The sequence below is a fragment of the Pelophylax lessonae genome, assembly GCF_965119305.1.
Source record: "Pelophylax lessonae genome assembly, chromosome: 10".
NCBI classification, from domain to species: Eukaryota; Metazoa; Chordata; class Amphibia; order Anura; family Ranidae; genus Pelophylax; species Pelophylax lessonae.
In genome coordinates, this window is record NC_138777.1 from 168060232 (window position 1) to 168076645 (window position 16414).

Below are 16414 nucleotides of genomic sequence, written 5' to 3' on the forward strand. Positions count from 1 at the left end.
AGGGAGTAGTCCTTACCTGATTGGAGGAAAAGGCTGGATGGGCTGGGAGCAAATGTTTGGGGCAATGCAGATAGGTGGTGTTGGGTTCAGTCCAAAGAATTCAGGAGAAGAGGTAACTTCCCTCCCACCCACCCTGTATGTTACGGGTTGCGGAGGAGTAGGGGTTGGGGAATAATTTTGTGTTTTCTACTCTAATTGCGTTTATATAAAAAAAAAAAAAATAATAATGAACGTAAGAAATACATACGTTTTCGTAATTAAAAAAAAAAAAAAATGAATACATTTAAGAAAAAATAAAAATGAATACATGATTATGTATGTTGCACGTTTTGTCACCGCAGTTGGTGGGTCAGGGGGTCTTTGGGGGGTCAGTAATTACTTACATTTTACCTAATGGTGGGGGCCCATCTAGGGTATGGCGCTCCTCATTTGGTTTGTGGTCGTTCTCCCAGGAGCTAGGTCCCCTGGGGGGGGGAAAATGGGAAGTATGTGTGGGGGTCGTAACATCTTCGAGCCGGTTGGGGCACGGCTGAGGACATGGACGATTACGGTTAAAATTGTGCCTTAAGGACACCCAAAGACCCCTTGTTGTTGGGCATTGTTAGAAGTTCATTGTTGAATTTTGTACTTATTGTTATGTTAAATGTGATGTTATTTATTCTTTGGTTAATAAATTGGCTGCTGTGGCCATTTTAAACCCATGTCACTCAGTCTGCGTCTTTATTCTAGTGCTTAAGGACCCAAGTTAACTAATCCTTTAGCCTCAGATAGCAGTACAAACTTAAAAAGTGTTCTAATCTTTCCTCAAATATATCCTGAATTAACCACTTGCCGACCGCCGCACGACTATTTACTGCGGCGGTCAGCCCCTCACAGGCAGAGTGACGTAGGTCTACGTCGCTAGCCTGTGAGGGTCTAGGGAGCGAGCGCGCGCCGCCGGAGGCGCGCACCCGCTCCCGAGTGGTCACGGACCCCCCCGTGCGTTTGACCGGCGGACCCGATGTCTGCCGGTCACTCGGCGATCGTCGGGGGAGAGGGAGAAAGGTGGCCGGCTGATGTAAACAAGCCGCCTGTCATTCTCCCCGGTGTATGAATGATGATCATACGGTTCTACTATGTAGAACCATTGATCACTGTTCATACATCTCAAGCCACAGCCAATCACAGTTAGAATCACTCCCCTAGGGACACACATAGCCCCTCCCTCTCAAAAAAGTTAACCCCTTCACTGCCAGTGTAATTTTACAGTAACAGTGCATATGTATAGCACTGATTACTGTAGAAATGTCTACCCCCAAAAGTGTCAAAAATGTCAGTCAAGGGTCCGATCTGTCCGCCGCAATGTCGCAGTACCGCAAAAAAAATCGCAGATCGCCGCCATTACGCGTTAAAAAAAAAACACCAAAAATGACAAAAATCTTTCCCTTTGTTAGTAAACGCAATAACTTTTGCGCAAACCAATCAAAATACGCTTTTTGCGATTTTTTTTACCAAACATATGTAGCATAAAACAAATTGGCCAAAAATGTTAAAAAATTTTGGTTTTTACTTTTTTTTTGGGGGGGTATTTCATATAAAAATATGTGAAAAATATTGTTATTTTTGCAAAATTGACGCTCTTTTTTTGTTTATAGCGCATGATCAAAAAATCGCACAGGTGATCAAATACCACCAAAAGAAAGCTCTGTTTGTGGGAAAAAAAGGACATCAAATTCGTTTAGGTACAGCGTCGCACGACCGCGCAATTGTCCCTTAAAGTCATGCAGTGCCGAATCGCAAAATACCCCCTGGTCTTTTAGCAGCCAAATCCTCCGGGGCTTAAGTGGTTAAAATAAAATGTTTTGGCTGAACATACACTATAAAGATTTTTTTTTGTTTTGGATAGGTGCAAAGGAATTAGAAACTCTGTCAGTTTTTATTGCTCTCTGGTCACCCGCTCTACCTCTCCTGTTTAATGTTAATGTTAAAAGTGAAAGTAAAAGAAAATCCCAAATTTTGGGTTGACATCAGAACACTAACAGAGGGGAAATCTTCCAGTGGGGACACTAGTTATGATGACTGTGGTGACACACTGGGATTCCCTCCCTTTGATGGGATTTCTTCTCATTTCTTGTTTTGGTTATGGGACAGGAAGTCAAGGGAAATCTACTGTAGCAGAGCGTCCCAGAGAGAGACGGGAAAAGTCCTGTTCGGGGTTTATACATCCCCCAGGCACCTCTCATACACCTTTAGGGATCTCTGATCCATGATCCAGTTCTGATCTTGGTCCTCTCCCCCAGGCCAATTTAAACTCACCTGAGACAGACAGCCATTGCTTTCTCAGCCTGGGAAATCAGGCAATGTTTGTCTATGAGAGCAGAAGGTTGGTAAAACTGTCAGAGTGTGTCTGTTGAAGCTGACAAGCGGTAGGCTTGCTCAGCCTGTTATTGAGGGTCTGCATTGTATATAGTTAGTGCCGGGACACGGCTAGGTTTTTGTTTTGTTATTATTTCTCCTGCTTGTTTTTCCTTAAAGCACTGTACAGCACCTGTATATAGACTTGTATATAGCACCAATAAACACCGCACCGTTTGTCACTACCTCACTGGATTTGGTATCTTTGCCTGAAAGACTGCTTATCCCAGGGAGCTTTGTACCCACTACCTGTTCCCCAGCTTACACTACCCAATGAGAAACCGATGACAAAAAAAAAGACATGGTTTATAACCTTCTCTTACGCTATCCATCAATAAATAAGTCCTGTTTTTCGTTACTCTTTAACTTTAAAGTAATAATGTCACTAAATGCCACAAAAGATGAGTCAGAGGGCTGTATGTTTACCAGAAAAATGCAATTTGGCATGCCTGCCCTAGTAATATAAGTAAAGGTCCATTTTCTGAAAAATAATGAATTTGTTTTTCCTTAGCTACTTTACGTCCAGCCGCCGCAGATGTAATGCGGCAGGCTGGCTCTCCCAGGCAAATTGTCGTACATGTATGGCAGTTGCCTGGGAGAAGCTAGGGGACAATCGCATGCCTCCGGAGGCACGCTCCCTCCTCTGCTCGTCAGTGGGGAAGCCAGTGCGTGTGACAGGTGGCTCCGATGGCCGCCGGCCACTCGCGATCTCCCGCTGCTAACAGAGAAGGACGGACAGCTGATGTAAACCCAGCCATCCGTACTTCTCCCTGTAGTGATCACAGATATCATGTGATCCTGTTATATAGGATCACATGCAGGGCCGGACTGACCATAGGGCACAGCGGGCATATGCCCGGTGGGCCGACCTCCGGGCACATGTTATTTTATCTGTCCCAGCCAGGACCCAGCCCCAGACAGTGTCCCTCCCTCCGAGTCCATCCCGAGCTGGCCGGCCGGCCGCATTACCGCATATTCTTCTGGCCGGCCGCTGGCCGGGTATTTCACTGCACTGTCCCCACTCCTAGTCCTAGGCACTAGTGGCACTGGCAGGCTGGCAGCCGCCGGGCTGCGCTCACTGCGGCCGGCTCCGCAGGCGCACTCATCAAGCGTAGCTCAGCTCAGGACTGGAGGGGGAGGACTGGCTGTGAAGGGGGTGGAGCTAGAGGCGACCCCTTCTGCTTGATTCAGGAAGCGGGAGCCGCACTGAAGACACCGGCACCCAAGGCCTGCAACTGCAAGGTAAGGAAGAAATGGTACAACTTCACAAGACACTCTGCTCTGCTCCATCCCACCGCCATCCCTCTGCTCCATCCCACCACCATCCCTCTGCTCTGCTCCATCCCACCGCCATCCCTTTGCTCCATCCCACCACCATCCCTCTGCTCTGCTCCATCCCACCGCCATCCCTTTGCTCCATCCCACCGCCATCCCTCTGCTCTGCTCCATCCCACCGCCGTCCCTCTGCTCCATCCCACCACCATCCCTCTGCTCCAACCCACCACCATCCCTCTGCTCTGCTCCATCCCACCGCCATCCCTCTGCTCCATCCCACCGCCATCCCTCTGCTCTATCCCACCGCCATCCCTCTGCTCTATCCCACCGCCATCCCTCTGCTCTGCTCCATCCCACCGCCATCCCTCTGCTCCATCCCATCCCTCCCACCGCCATCCCTCTGCTCTGCTCCATCCCTCCCACCGCCATCCCTCTGCTCTGCTCCATCCCATCCCACCACCATCCCTCTGCTCTGATCCATCCCATCCCTCCCACCGCCATCCCTCTGCCTGATCCCATCCCTCCCACCGCCATCCCTCTGCCTGATCCCATCCCTCCCACCGCCATCCTCCTGCCTGATCCCATCCCTCCCACTGCCATCCTTCTGCCTGATCCCATCCCTCCCACGGCCATCCCTCTGTCTGATCTCTACCCCTCCCATGAGGCAGTGGTGATGGGGGTGATGGGGATAACATCAGTAGCGATGGAGGTGGGGATAGGGATGACATCAGTGGCAATGGTGGTGAGGATAAGGATGACATCAGTGGCAGTGGACATTGTCATTCTTATCCCCACCACCACTGCCACTGTCATCCTTATCCCCACTGCCACTCATGTTATCCCTATCCTTACCACTACTCCCACTGATGTCAACCCTATCCTCATTCCCACTGATGTCATCCCTATCCTCAACACTGCCACTGATGTTATCTCTATCCCAACCACCACTGATGTCAACGCTATCCCCACCACCACTGCCACTGATGTCATCCCTATCCCCACCACTGCCACTGATGTCATTCCAATCCCCACTGCCACTGATGTCATTCCAATCCCCACTGCCACTTATGTCATTCCTATTCCCACTGCCACTGATGTCATCCCTATCCTCAACACTGCCACTGATGTTATCTCTATCCCAACCACCACTGATGTCACCCCTATCCCACCACCACCACCACTACTACTGATGTCACCCCTATCCCACCACCACTACTACTGATGTCACCCCTATCCCACCACCACTACTACTGATGTCATCCCTATCCCACCACCACCATACGAAACTACATACAAATTCTGGGGGCGCCTGTGAACAAAAACCTTGATTTTACTACACGTGTAATATATGACCCTGCACACTGGAATGAGAGCAATAATTATAGGATCATTATTCATGGTAACTCTGAACTGATGACCTCTATGATCTTTAATAGCTTTGCCTATAGAAAATATAGGGTACTGAAATGTGTTGCTATTTTCGGGCATGCATAGTCTTAAGGTTTGACATGTTGGGTATTTTATTTACTTGACACAAACTCATCTTTTATATTTTACCCAAAAATTGGGTAATATATTTTTAATGTACCCTAAAATTACCTGTTATCTCTTAGCCTGGGTTCACACTAAATGCGGACTGCATCTAAATAGCAACCCGTCCATGCAAACAGATTGCGGAGTGTATGTTAGGTTAACAACACCCCTCAATCAGTTTCCAAAACGCAGCGCGATTTGCAGAATTGGATTGCATGGGTGTGCAGGCTAAATATAACTAAAAAACATAGAGAAACCCGGTAGTTGTTCATCATTGGTCATTTTGTTTAAAAAAAAAATGGGCTGCTCAGCCTAAAATGCCCGGGCCTATTTTTTGTCCCAGTCCGGGCCTGATCACATGTCTCTGTAATGACTTCACAAGCCACGCCCCCCACAGTTAGAATCACGCCCCTAGGGTCACATTTAACTCCTTGATCACCAATACTGTTAACCCCTTCCCTGCCAGTGTCATTTTTACAGCAACAGTGAATATTTTTAGCACTGATTACTGTAGTAATGTCACTGGTACCCCCAAAAGTGTTGAAAATGTCAGTCAGGGGTCCGATCTGTCCGCCGCAATGTCGCAGTCCCGCAAAAAATCGCAGATCGCCACCATTACTAGTAAAAAAAAAAACAATAAAATTGACATAAATCTTTCCCGTAGTTAGTAAACGCAATAACTTTTGCGCAAACCAATCAAAATACGCTTATTGTGATTTTTTTTTTTTTACCAAAAATATGTAGCAGAAAACAAATTGGCCTAAAATGTTAAAGTTTGATTTTTACATTTTTTTTTTTCAGAATTTCATATAATAATGTGCAAAAAAAAATCGCACAGGTGATCAAATACCACCAAAAGAAAGCTCTATTTGTGGGAAAAAAGGACGTCAATTAGTTTGGGTACAGTATCGCGCGACCGTGCAATTGTCCGTTAAAGTCACGCAGTGCCGAATGGCAAAATAGGGCCTGGTCATTGAGCAGCCAAATTCTCCAGTCTTTGAGTGGTTAAAAAAAAGAAAAGCGTGGAAAGCACCACCATCTAAGTGTAGATTATTAGATGAAAATCAAGAGAAATATAAACAAATTGCACTCACAATTATTAGAACCTAATATTAGCCTAAAAAACATCCGCATGGAGAAACTGCAGAGCTCCGCAGGCTGGTTCACAGCATGGGGTCCAGTGCGTGTGCATCCCTGTTCACCGATTCAGGTGCAAAAAGGTCCAAATTTTTGCCTGAATTCACACCTGAATCAGACCAGAAGGCGGACAGGACCGTTTTTTGATGCAGATCGCGGCCGCCCCAGAGCTGTGTGAACCGGCTCCATTGAGAGCCGGTCACAGTCTCCTGTCATGTGAATTGGATGTGAAAAAAGCCACATCAAGTTCACATGTGTGAACATAGCCTTAGATGGCGGTGCTTCCCAAGAGTGCGCTCCAATTCTCTTTGGGAGAGCTGCAGCCATATTTTAGCTCCTGTTCACATCAACGCGATTCGACATGTGATTTGGTCAAATCAACAGGTCAAATCGCATGTCAAATCGCAGAATATTGCTGGCAATAGCACAGTCCCAATGCGACGCCCACTGTGCAGCGCTTTCCAAAAGTAGTTTCTGCACTACTTGTGGCGACTTCGGGGGATGACTTCAATAGACCTCTTTGCATGAGCCCACACAGATGTCTTTCAAGTTGCCCCCAAAGTCAGACTAAAATGCGACTTTGAAATTGTGCATTCAACGTCGAATGAAGGGTTAGGCTGGGTTCACACATGTACGGTGCGAATTGAAGCTCCGTTTTCACAGCTGATTGGCAAAGTAGCTGTTCAGCATTTCAGGTCAGTTTTTGATCAGAATCAGGTCAGGATTACATCCGTATCAGGTTAAGATTTTATCCTGTTCACAATTGCTGACGTGCGATTCAGAAGTGTTCCTGTAAAATCAATGGACCTGAATTTGCACCTGAGGAGGACCGCACTGCTCAGAAAACTGACAGGACTCTTTTTCAATTCACACTGAATCCTCACTCCAGCATCACTGGACATACACTATATTGTCAAAAGTATTGGGACACCTGCCTTTACACGCACATGAACTTTAATGGCATCCCAGTCTTTATTGTGTTGGCCCACCTTTTGCAGCTATAACAGCTTCAACTCTTCTGGGAAGGCTGTCCACAAGGTTTAGGAGTGTGTCTATGGGAGTGTTTGACCATTCTTCTAGAACCGCATATGTGAGGTCAGGCACTGATGTTGGATGAGAAGGCCTGGTAGAGGTCAGGACTCTGTACAGGCCAGTCAAGTTCCTTCCCCAAACGTACCCATTCATGTCTTTATGGACCTTGCTTTGTGCACTGGTCCAAATCATTTGGTGGAGGGGGGGTTATGGTGTGGGGTTATTTTTCAGAGCTTGGGCTTGGCTCCTTAGTTCCAGTGACGGGAACTCTTAAGGTGTCAGCATACCAAGACATTTTGGACAATTTCATGCCCCCAACTTTGTGGGAACAGTTTGGGGATGGCCCCTTCCTATTCCAACATGACTGCGCACCAGTGCACAAAGCAAGGTCCATAAAAACATGGATGAGCGAGTTTGGAGTGGAGAAAATTGACTGACCTGGACAGAGTCCTGACATCAACCCGATAGAACATCTTTGGGATGAATTAGAGCGGAGACTGCGAGCTAGGCCTTCTGGTCCAATATCAGTGCCTGACCTCACAAATGTCCTTCTGGAAGAATGGTCAAACATTCCCATAGACACACTCCTAAACCTTTTGAACAGCCTTCCCAGAAGAGTTGAAGCTGTTATAGCTGCAAAGGGTGGGCCAACTCAATATTGAACCCCACAGGCTAAGACTGGGATGCCATTAAAGATCATATGTGTGTAAAGGCAGGCGTCCCAATACTTTTGGTAATATACAGTGCATTGCGAAAATATTCGGCCCCCTAGAACTTTTCGACCTTTTGACACATTTCAGGCTTCAAACATAAAGATATAAAACTTTAATATTTTTTTGAAGAAGCAACAACAAGTGGGACACAATCATGAAGTGGAACGAAATTTATTGGATATTTCAAACTTTTTAACTAACAAATAAAAAACTGAAAAATTGGGCGTGCAAAATTATGCAGCCCCTTAAGTTAATACTTTGTAGTGCCACCTTTTGCTGCGATTACAGCTGTAAGTCGCTTGGGGTATGTCTCTATCAGTTTTACACATCGAGAGACTGACATTTTTGCCCATTCCTCCTTGCAAAACAGCTCGAGCTCAGTGAGGTTGGATGGAGAGCGCTTTGTGAACAGCAGTTTTCAGTTCTTTCCACAGATTCTCGATTGGATTCAGGTCTGGACTTTGACTTGGCCATTGTAACACCAGGATATGTTTATTTGTGAACCATTCCATTGTAGATTTTGCTTTGTTTTGGATCATTGTCTTGTTGGAAGACAAATCTCCGTCCCAGTCTCAGGTCTTTTGCAGACTCCATTAGGTTTTCTTCCAGAATGGTCCTGTATTTGGCTCCATCCATCTTCCATCAATTTTAACCATCTTCCCAGTCCCTGCTGAAGAAAAGCAGGCCCAAACCATAATGCTGCCACCACCATGTTTGACAGTGGGGATGGTGTGTTCAGGGTGATGAGCTGTGTTGCTTTTACGCCAAACATAACGTTTTGCATTGTTGCCAAAAAGTTCGATTTTGGTTTCATCTGACCAGAGCACCTTCTTCCACATGTTTGGTGTGTCTCCCAGGTGGCTTGTGGCAAACTTTAAACAACACTTTTTATGGATATCTTTAAGAAATGGCTTTCTTCTTGCCACTCTTCCATAAAGGCCAGTTTTGTGCAGTATATGACTGATTGTTGTCCTATGGACAGAGTCTCCCACCTCAGCTGTAGATCTCTGCAGCTCATCCAGAGTGATCATGGGCCTCTTGGCTGCATCTCTGATCAGTCTTCTCCCTGTATGAGCTGAAAGTTTAGAGGGACGGCCAGGTTTTCATAGATTTGCAGTGGTCTGATACTCCCATTTCAATATTATCGCTTGCACAGTGCTCCTTGGGATGTTTAAAGCTTGGGAAATCTTTTTGTATCCAAATCCGGCTTTAAACTTCTCCACAAAAGTATCTCGGACCTGCCTGGTGTGTTCCTTGTTCTTCATGATGCTCTCTGCGCTTTAAACGGACCTCTGAGACTATCACAGTGCAGGTGCATTTATACGGAGACTTGATTACACACAGGTGGATTCTATTTATCATCATTAGTCATTTAGGTCAACATTGGATCATTCAGAGATCCTCACTGAACTTCTGGAGAGAGTTTGCTGCACTGAAAGTAAAGGGGCTGAATCATTTTGCACGCCCAATTTTTCAGTTTTTTATTTGTTAACAAAGTTTGAAACATCCAATAAATTTCATTCCACTTCATGATTGTGTCCCACTTGTTGTTGATTCTTCAAAATCAACAACAAGTTGTTGATGCAGAATTCCTCATGCATTTATAAATACACTTTTATGTTATATTCCTTAGTGATACATTACATACTTTCTTTCTGCTAATTGTTGTTGTATGTCGAAACAATTTTGATTTTTTTATGGGTCAGCTACTTTGAAGTATCATTGTTAAACTAAATACAATTTTTTTGTTTGTAGTGTCAGTCTTGAACTGTATAAATTGTTCCATGCTTATCTGTTACTATAGTTACCCAGTCAAAAATACATTTTACAGAATCTTCCTGTTGCAGATATGTGGTTCTGTAGATGTTATCACTGGAGCAATTACTTCTGCAAATGGCCTTTTTATTTATTTTCCTCACAAATGACACAAGACATGCATGCCTGTTTATAGCTGTCTTTTACTACAGGACTATGTGTGATTTGGGCCTACAACTTTTCCCATCACTGGTATACTAATGGTAAGGTTAAAGAGGAGTTCCGGCCTATTTTGCAACTAGTGATTCCTGGAGTGCTCGCTATGCTGATCAACAATTGGGCATTTTCAATTTTTTTCAGGGGTCCCTTACCTTATTTTCAGGGCATTTTTGATTGTACTTCCTTCTTCTCCCCCCTCTGTGACCACGGCCACCGACATCACTTCCGCCTTTGCACTGCATCCTGGGAGCTGTTTGTCCTCACTCCCAGGAGGCTGGAATCAGGAAGAACTCCCAGAACACTCCCTGGAATCAGGAAGAAGGACACAGCAGATAACACTGTGGCTTCAGATGCCCATGTCTAAAATGGCCGCGCCCAGACAGCATTTTAAAAGTACGATTTTGACTAAAATCCAATACTGTACACCTTGTAAGTATGAGAATAGCGGTTCTGTAAAGGGCGATGGATTAGTATTATAAAGGCATTTTTAGTTAAAAAATGTATTTGAGGCCGGAACTCTGCTTTAAGCTGCTAAAAACTTGTATATAGGAAATCCAATATTACAAAGAAACACCCAAATGGGCTTTCACAAACTGTACAATGCAAAGTCAACTCAATTGGAAGTTATACACTTTATACTTGCTCCCCCAAGTCCTACTTCATAGAAGCTGTAGTCTTCATGACGATGGCCAACTAGCCGGAAAGCGGAAATAACGGCATGTAGTTAAGAATAAATGGCTCTATCATTTTAGGTGGAATCTATCCAGTAATTCAGTTGTTCAGGATGTACAGTTGGTCCAGGAGATAAAGGAATTATTTGCATGACTCAGCCCACTATCCTTTAATGAGAAATAAACTGTATTTTACATTTAAAATAACATTTGTAATGGCAACTGTATAATGTAAATAACTTCTGTATTAGAAATAGTTTTCTGTCATTCATGTTTTTTATTTCAGATCTAGATATGAGGAGGGGTTCAACAACTTACTTTGAATAATAGCTTATTAGCTTAAAGTTAAATGAAACCTGGAGTTAGGGCCGGTTCACACAAGTGTGATGCGGGAAACCCTGTGATTCACTGCCAGTTCCCGCATTGCACATTTGTTCACACTGAGATCTGCGAACTGCTGCGGGTGTCATTGTAAGGTTAACCACTTTACCACCGGAGGATTTTGCTGTCTTACGTCCAGGCCACTTTTTGCGATTCGGCACTGTGCAAATTTAACTGACAATTGCGCGGTCGTGCGACACCGTACTCAAATGAAATTTACGTCCTTTTTTTCCCACAAACAGAGCTTTCTTTTGGTGGTATTTGATCACCTATGCAATTTTTACTTTTTGCGCTATAAACAAAAAAAGAGCGTAAATTTTGAAAAAATAACAATATTTTTCACATTTTTTTTTTTATGAAATTCCCCCCAAAAAATGTAAAAATCAAAATTTTTTTTAAATTTTTCACCAATTTGTTTTCTGCTACCTAAGTTTGGTAAAAAAATCGCAATAAGCGTATTTTGATTGGTTTGCGCAAAAGTTATTGCGTTTACTATCTAAGGGAAATATTTCTGTCATTTTTGGTGTTTTTTTTTTTTAACGAGTAATGGCGGCGATCTGCGATTTTTTTTTTTTTTTTTTTTTTTTTTTGCGGGACTGCGACATTGCGGCAGACAGATCGGACCCCTGACTGACATTTTTGACACTTTTGGGGGTACCAGTGACATTACTGCAGTAATCAGTGCTATATATATGCACTGTTACTGTAAAAATGACACTGGCAGGGAAGGGGTTAATTTTATTGGAGAGGGAGGGGTTAATGTATGCCTGGTGCTTACTAACGTGTGTGGGGGGAGGTGACTGAGTGACACAGGCACAGATCGCATGTTCAGCTATGCTGAACCCTGCAATCTGTCACTGTCTGTCACTTAGGAGATCCACCCGCTTTGTTTACACAAGCAGGCGGATCTCCAAACTCGATTCCCCGACGATCTGGGAAGAGCGGCGGTGATCACCGCCGCTCCTCCCCCGGCCCGACTCCTGCTGTGACTGAAAACAGCGGGAGCGAGCCTCCGGCAGCGCGCGGGTGCCGCCCACAAGGGGAGGTGTCCAGCGACGTAGGTCTACGTCGCTGGACGGGAACGAGCCACTGTGCCGCAGTAGAGGCACAGTGACTGGTCGTAAAGTGGTTAATGACACCCCCAGATTGGTTCGCAGATCGCTATGAAATGGTGTAGGAATTGGATCGCAAACACCCATGCTGATTCCAGTGCAGACCAAAAAAAGGGTCCTGCACCAGTTTGGTGCGAATGCGATGCAATTTCAGCCGTAGACTGATATTGCATTGCACAGACATCGCATGTGATCTGCACAGCAATGTCTGGCATCGCACTAGTGTGAACCGGCCCTTAGGCTTTAACACTTACATAGTGCTATGGGTGCGATGTGACAGTTTACTGTATGGTGAATAGTCTTCCTGCCACTGAGCCCACCTCCTAATCACAGGTGGCAGGAGGGGCCACAGAGCCCAGCGGGCCCCAGGTGTCTGACAAACCTGGAAGTGAGCATGGAGGGGACTTCATGCTGGACAAACATCTTTTTTTCTTTAATCTGAGCAACAGGATCACTTTAACTAGTAAAAAAAATATGATATACTGTATATACAGGTGCATCTCATAAAATTAGAATATCATCAAAAAGTTAATTAATTTCAGTAATTCATTTCAAAAAGTGGAACTCATATATTTTAGATGTGTTACACACAGCGTGATATATTCCAAGCATTTCTTTCTTTTAATTATGATGATTACGAAAGACCAAAAAAAAAAAAAAAAAGATTTTTAATACAGAAATGTTGGCTTACTTAAAAGTATGTCCATGTACAGTATAGTATGCACTCGATACTTGGTCGGGGCTCCTTTTGCATGAACCACTGCATCAATGTGGCATGGCATGGAGGCGATCAGCCTGTGGCACTGCTGAGGTGTTATAGAAGCCCAGGTTTCTTTGATAGCGGCCCTCAGCTCATCTGCATTGTTGGGTCTGGTGTCTTTCTCTTGACAATACCCCACAGATTCTCTATGGGGTTAAGGTCAGGCGAGTTTGCTGACCAATTAAGCACAGTGATACCATGATCATTAAAGCAGGTATTGGTACTTCTGGCAGTGTGGGCAGGTGGCAAGTCCTGCTGGACAATGAAATCAGCATCTCCATAAAGCTGGTCAGCTGAGGGAAGCATGAAGTGCTCTAGAATTTCCTGATAGAGGGCTGCGCTGCGCTGTGGAAACACAGTGGACCAACACCAGCAGATGACATGGATCCCCAAACCATCACAGACTGCATTATTTACCTTTGGCCGAGGCTACACAGTGTGTTTTTATCTACAGGCATCTCTTACCTGCATAAGCAGTTTTTTGGTTAAGGTGAACTATCTGTCTGCCTAACAATGTGTAATGTGTGTAACGGTGCTGCTTTTACCTAACTATCCGACTGTTTTTTTCTCCCTTTGCAAGAAGAAACAGCCAAATTGTGGTTCACAGTATATAGAGTTCTGTGTTTTTGTAAACACAGAACTCTGTGTGTGATTAGCCACAGCCAATCAGCTGACTTCGGTCAAAATCATTGGCTAAAATCGTGCTGTGTCCAATAACAGCACGGGTCGGCAAGGGGCGCACACTCGCAGTAAAACTACTGCAGGCGAGTAGCAAGTGGTTAAAGTGGTTATATAAAGGCTGAAGGTTTTTTACCTTCATGCATTCTATGTGCAGCTCCCCCTAATACTTTCCTAAGCCCGTTCCAGCAATGTGTACAAGACCCAAGGCTCTCCCGGGTCTCTCCCTCCTGATTGGCAGAGATGCAGGAGCCATTGTCAATCACAGCCAGTGAGGCAGGAGCGGGGGGGGGGCGAGGTTGAGCCGTGCTTTCAGTGTCCTACGGACAGAGGAAGCCGGCTCGGGAGCGAGCATGCACGAGTGCCCCCACAGCAAGCGGCTTGCTATGGAAGCACTCGGCAAGGGGGGAGGGCCTAGAGCACCCTGGCAGAGGACCCAAGAAGAGACGGATCAGGGCCACTCTGTACAAAACCACTGCACAGAGCAGGCAAGTCTTACATGTTTGTTACATGTTATTTTATTTTTAGGAAAACATTTTCCTTTACAATCACTTTAAAGTGTAACTTTTGCTGAGAAAAAAAAACATTCCCCTCTGGATGATCTATGTACATTGCAAGGATTTTAGCAAACTTTGTTGCAGATTCCTACCTTTTGTTATTCTGAAGAATTCACTGTGTGTTTGTATGTGTCCATGTGGGAAAGTGAGTCTAATGCGAGTGGTTTCATAATTATCAATCCACTCCAGCACCTGCAGGGCACAAATGGGGAGATTTGCTGGGCTGTATCCCAGTTTAGATGATATTACCTATTGGAGGTATCTTACCCCAAATTACATTTTTCTTGCAGGGAATGCCTGAATCTGTGTACAGAATACCTCCAGGTAGCCATATTGCATTGCATTTTCAGAAAAGAGCTGCAGATTGAAAAGAAAGGTAATTTTTAATAGCATTCAATTACAATATGACTTCAATTACATACGCTAGATTATTTTTTCTTTATTTTCTATTTTTTTTTTCCCCACGAAAGTGGAGTTACCCTTTGAGACAGACCTCGGGTGATTACTGTCAAGGTTACCAGTATACTTATGTCAGCTCTCGATTGAACTTTCAAGCCCTTGAATGGCTGGTGCTATATCCGATCACATGTGCAGCACCATGGCAATTGCAGATCAAACAGAGGATAAGATGCCACCTAGGCTGTGAAAAATAAGGGAGTTAAGTTGTATTTTAACCATATTTTAACCCACCCAGCCTATAGCAGAATAACATCCAGCAGGATTAGCCACTCGTGCTCTCCCGGGGACACGCAGCGTGGCGATCGGTAGTGTGCTGTGTCGCTTTTACACACTGCATCTCCGACCTCAGTAAAGAGCCTATGACGTAAGCTCTTTACCATGTGATCAGCTGTATCCAATCACAGCAGATCACATTGTAACCAGGAACTGCCAGATATCGGCTTTCCTCTATTTCCTCTATCGCTGGTAGGGCGCAAGTAGGGGAGAGCCGACATGAGGGTGGGGGTCTGTGCTGATAATCAGTGCATTGATTATAAGTTCAGCCCCATCAGCATTGCCCACCAGGATGCCAACAATGACTACCTGGGATGCCAATCCATGCCCACCTGGGATGCCAATCAGGGATGCCAATCAGTGTTCATCAGTAATGCCTGTCAGTGCCTCCTCTTCAGTGCTGCCTATCAGTACCCATCAGTGCCACCTATCAGTTCCCATCAATGCCACCTATTAGTTCCCATCAGTGCTGTCTATCAGTGCTGCCTATCAGTGCCCATCAGTGCTGCATTTAAGTGCCTCCTCATCAGTGCCCATCAGCACCACCTCTTGAGTGCCGCCTCATCAGTACAGCCTCATCCAGTGCCCATCAGTGAAGGAGAAAACTTACTTGGTTACAACATTTTATAACAGAAACAAAGAAAAATCTTTTTTCGTTTGTTTAGCAAAAAATAGAAAACCCAGAGGTGATCAAATACCACCAAAAGAAAGCTCTATTTGTGTGAAAAAAATTATAAAAATTTCATATGGGTACATTGCTGCATGACCACACAATTGTCATTCCAAGTGTGACAGTGCTATAAGCTGAAAATTGGCCTGGGCAGGGAGGGGGTGAAAGTGCCCGGTATAGAAGTGGTCAAGGCATGTCATTGATGATTAATGTCACAGTTACCATTTTGCTTATATCAGCTCCCAAGGCCTCAAATGGCTGATGCCATGTGCAGAACCATGGCAAATGCCGCTCCAGATGGAGGCTAAAATGGCACCATCCTTGGCAGATAAGAGGGTAGGAGGTTTTAGTTCCACTTTAAGCCCTGGTATTTGAAATCTCTTTTTAGCATCTTTGGCCTAATACACCAGTAGAAGAAGAAAGCCACCTGGACAAAGTGATTATCTCACTGGTGACCTAAGGTCAGTCTCTGAAATCTCAGCAGATGTTCTGAATAGAGAAGAAGAGGGATTTGTCTGGAACCTCTGGACGGCTGGGGATGCCCAGCATTAGAAGATCTGGAAGGCATCTTGAGTGTGAAGCCTGAGAAATGTTTATAATAAAGAACCATTTGACAGCAAGGGCCTAATTAAGGGGGGGAAGTTATGGCCAGTGCCAGGTCTGATAGCCTGGAGCTTTAATTCCATACAGGAATCACATGCTGATCTCCAATGTGTCTTCCTGACTCACACACAGTGTGTTACTGAGTAACGCAAACACACTCCCCCAGCTGTATGACAAGAGGTTCCCTAAAAT

The 16414-nt window shown here is 45.0% G+C and overlaps 1 pseudogene across 1 annotated transcript in view; it reads left to right on the plus strand.

Annotated features, from left to right (window-relative positions):
* The window catches only part of LOC309566006, a 31464-nt pseudogene that overhangs the window by 11452 nt on the left and 3598 nt on the right, over positions 1-16414 (plus strand). The window lies entirely within an intron of this gene.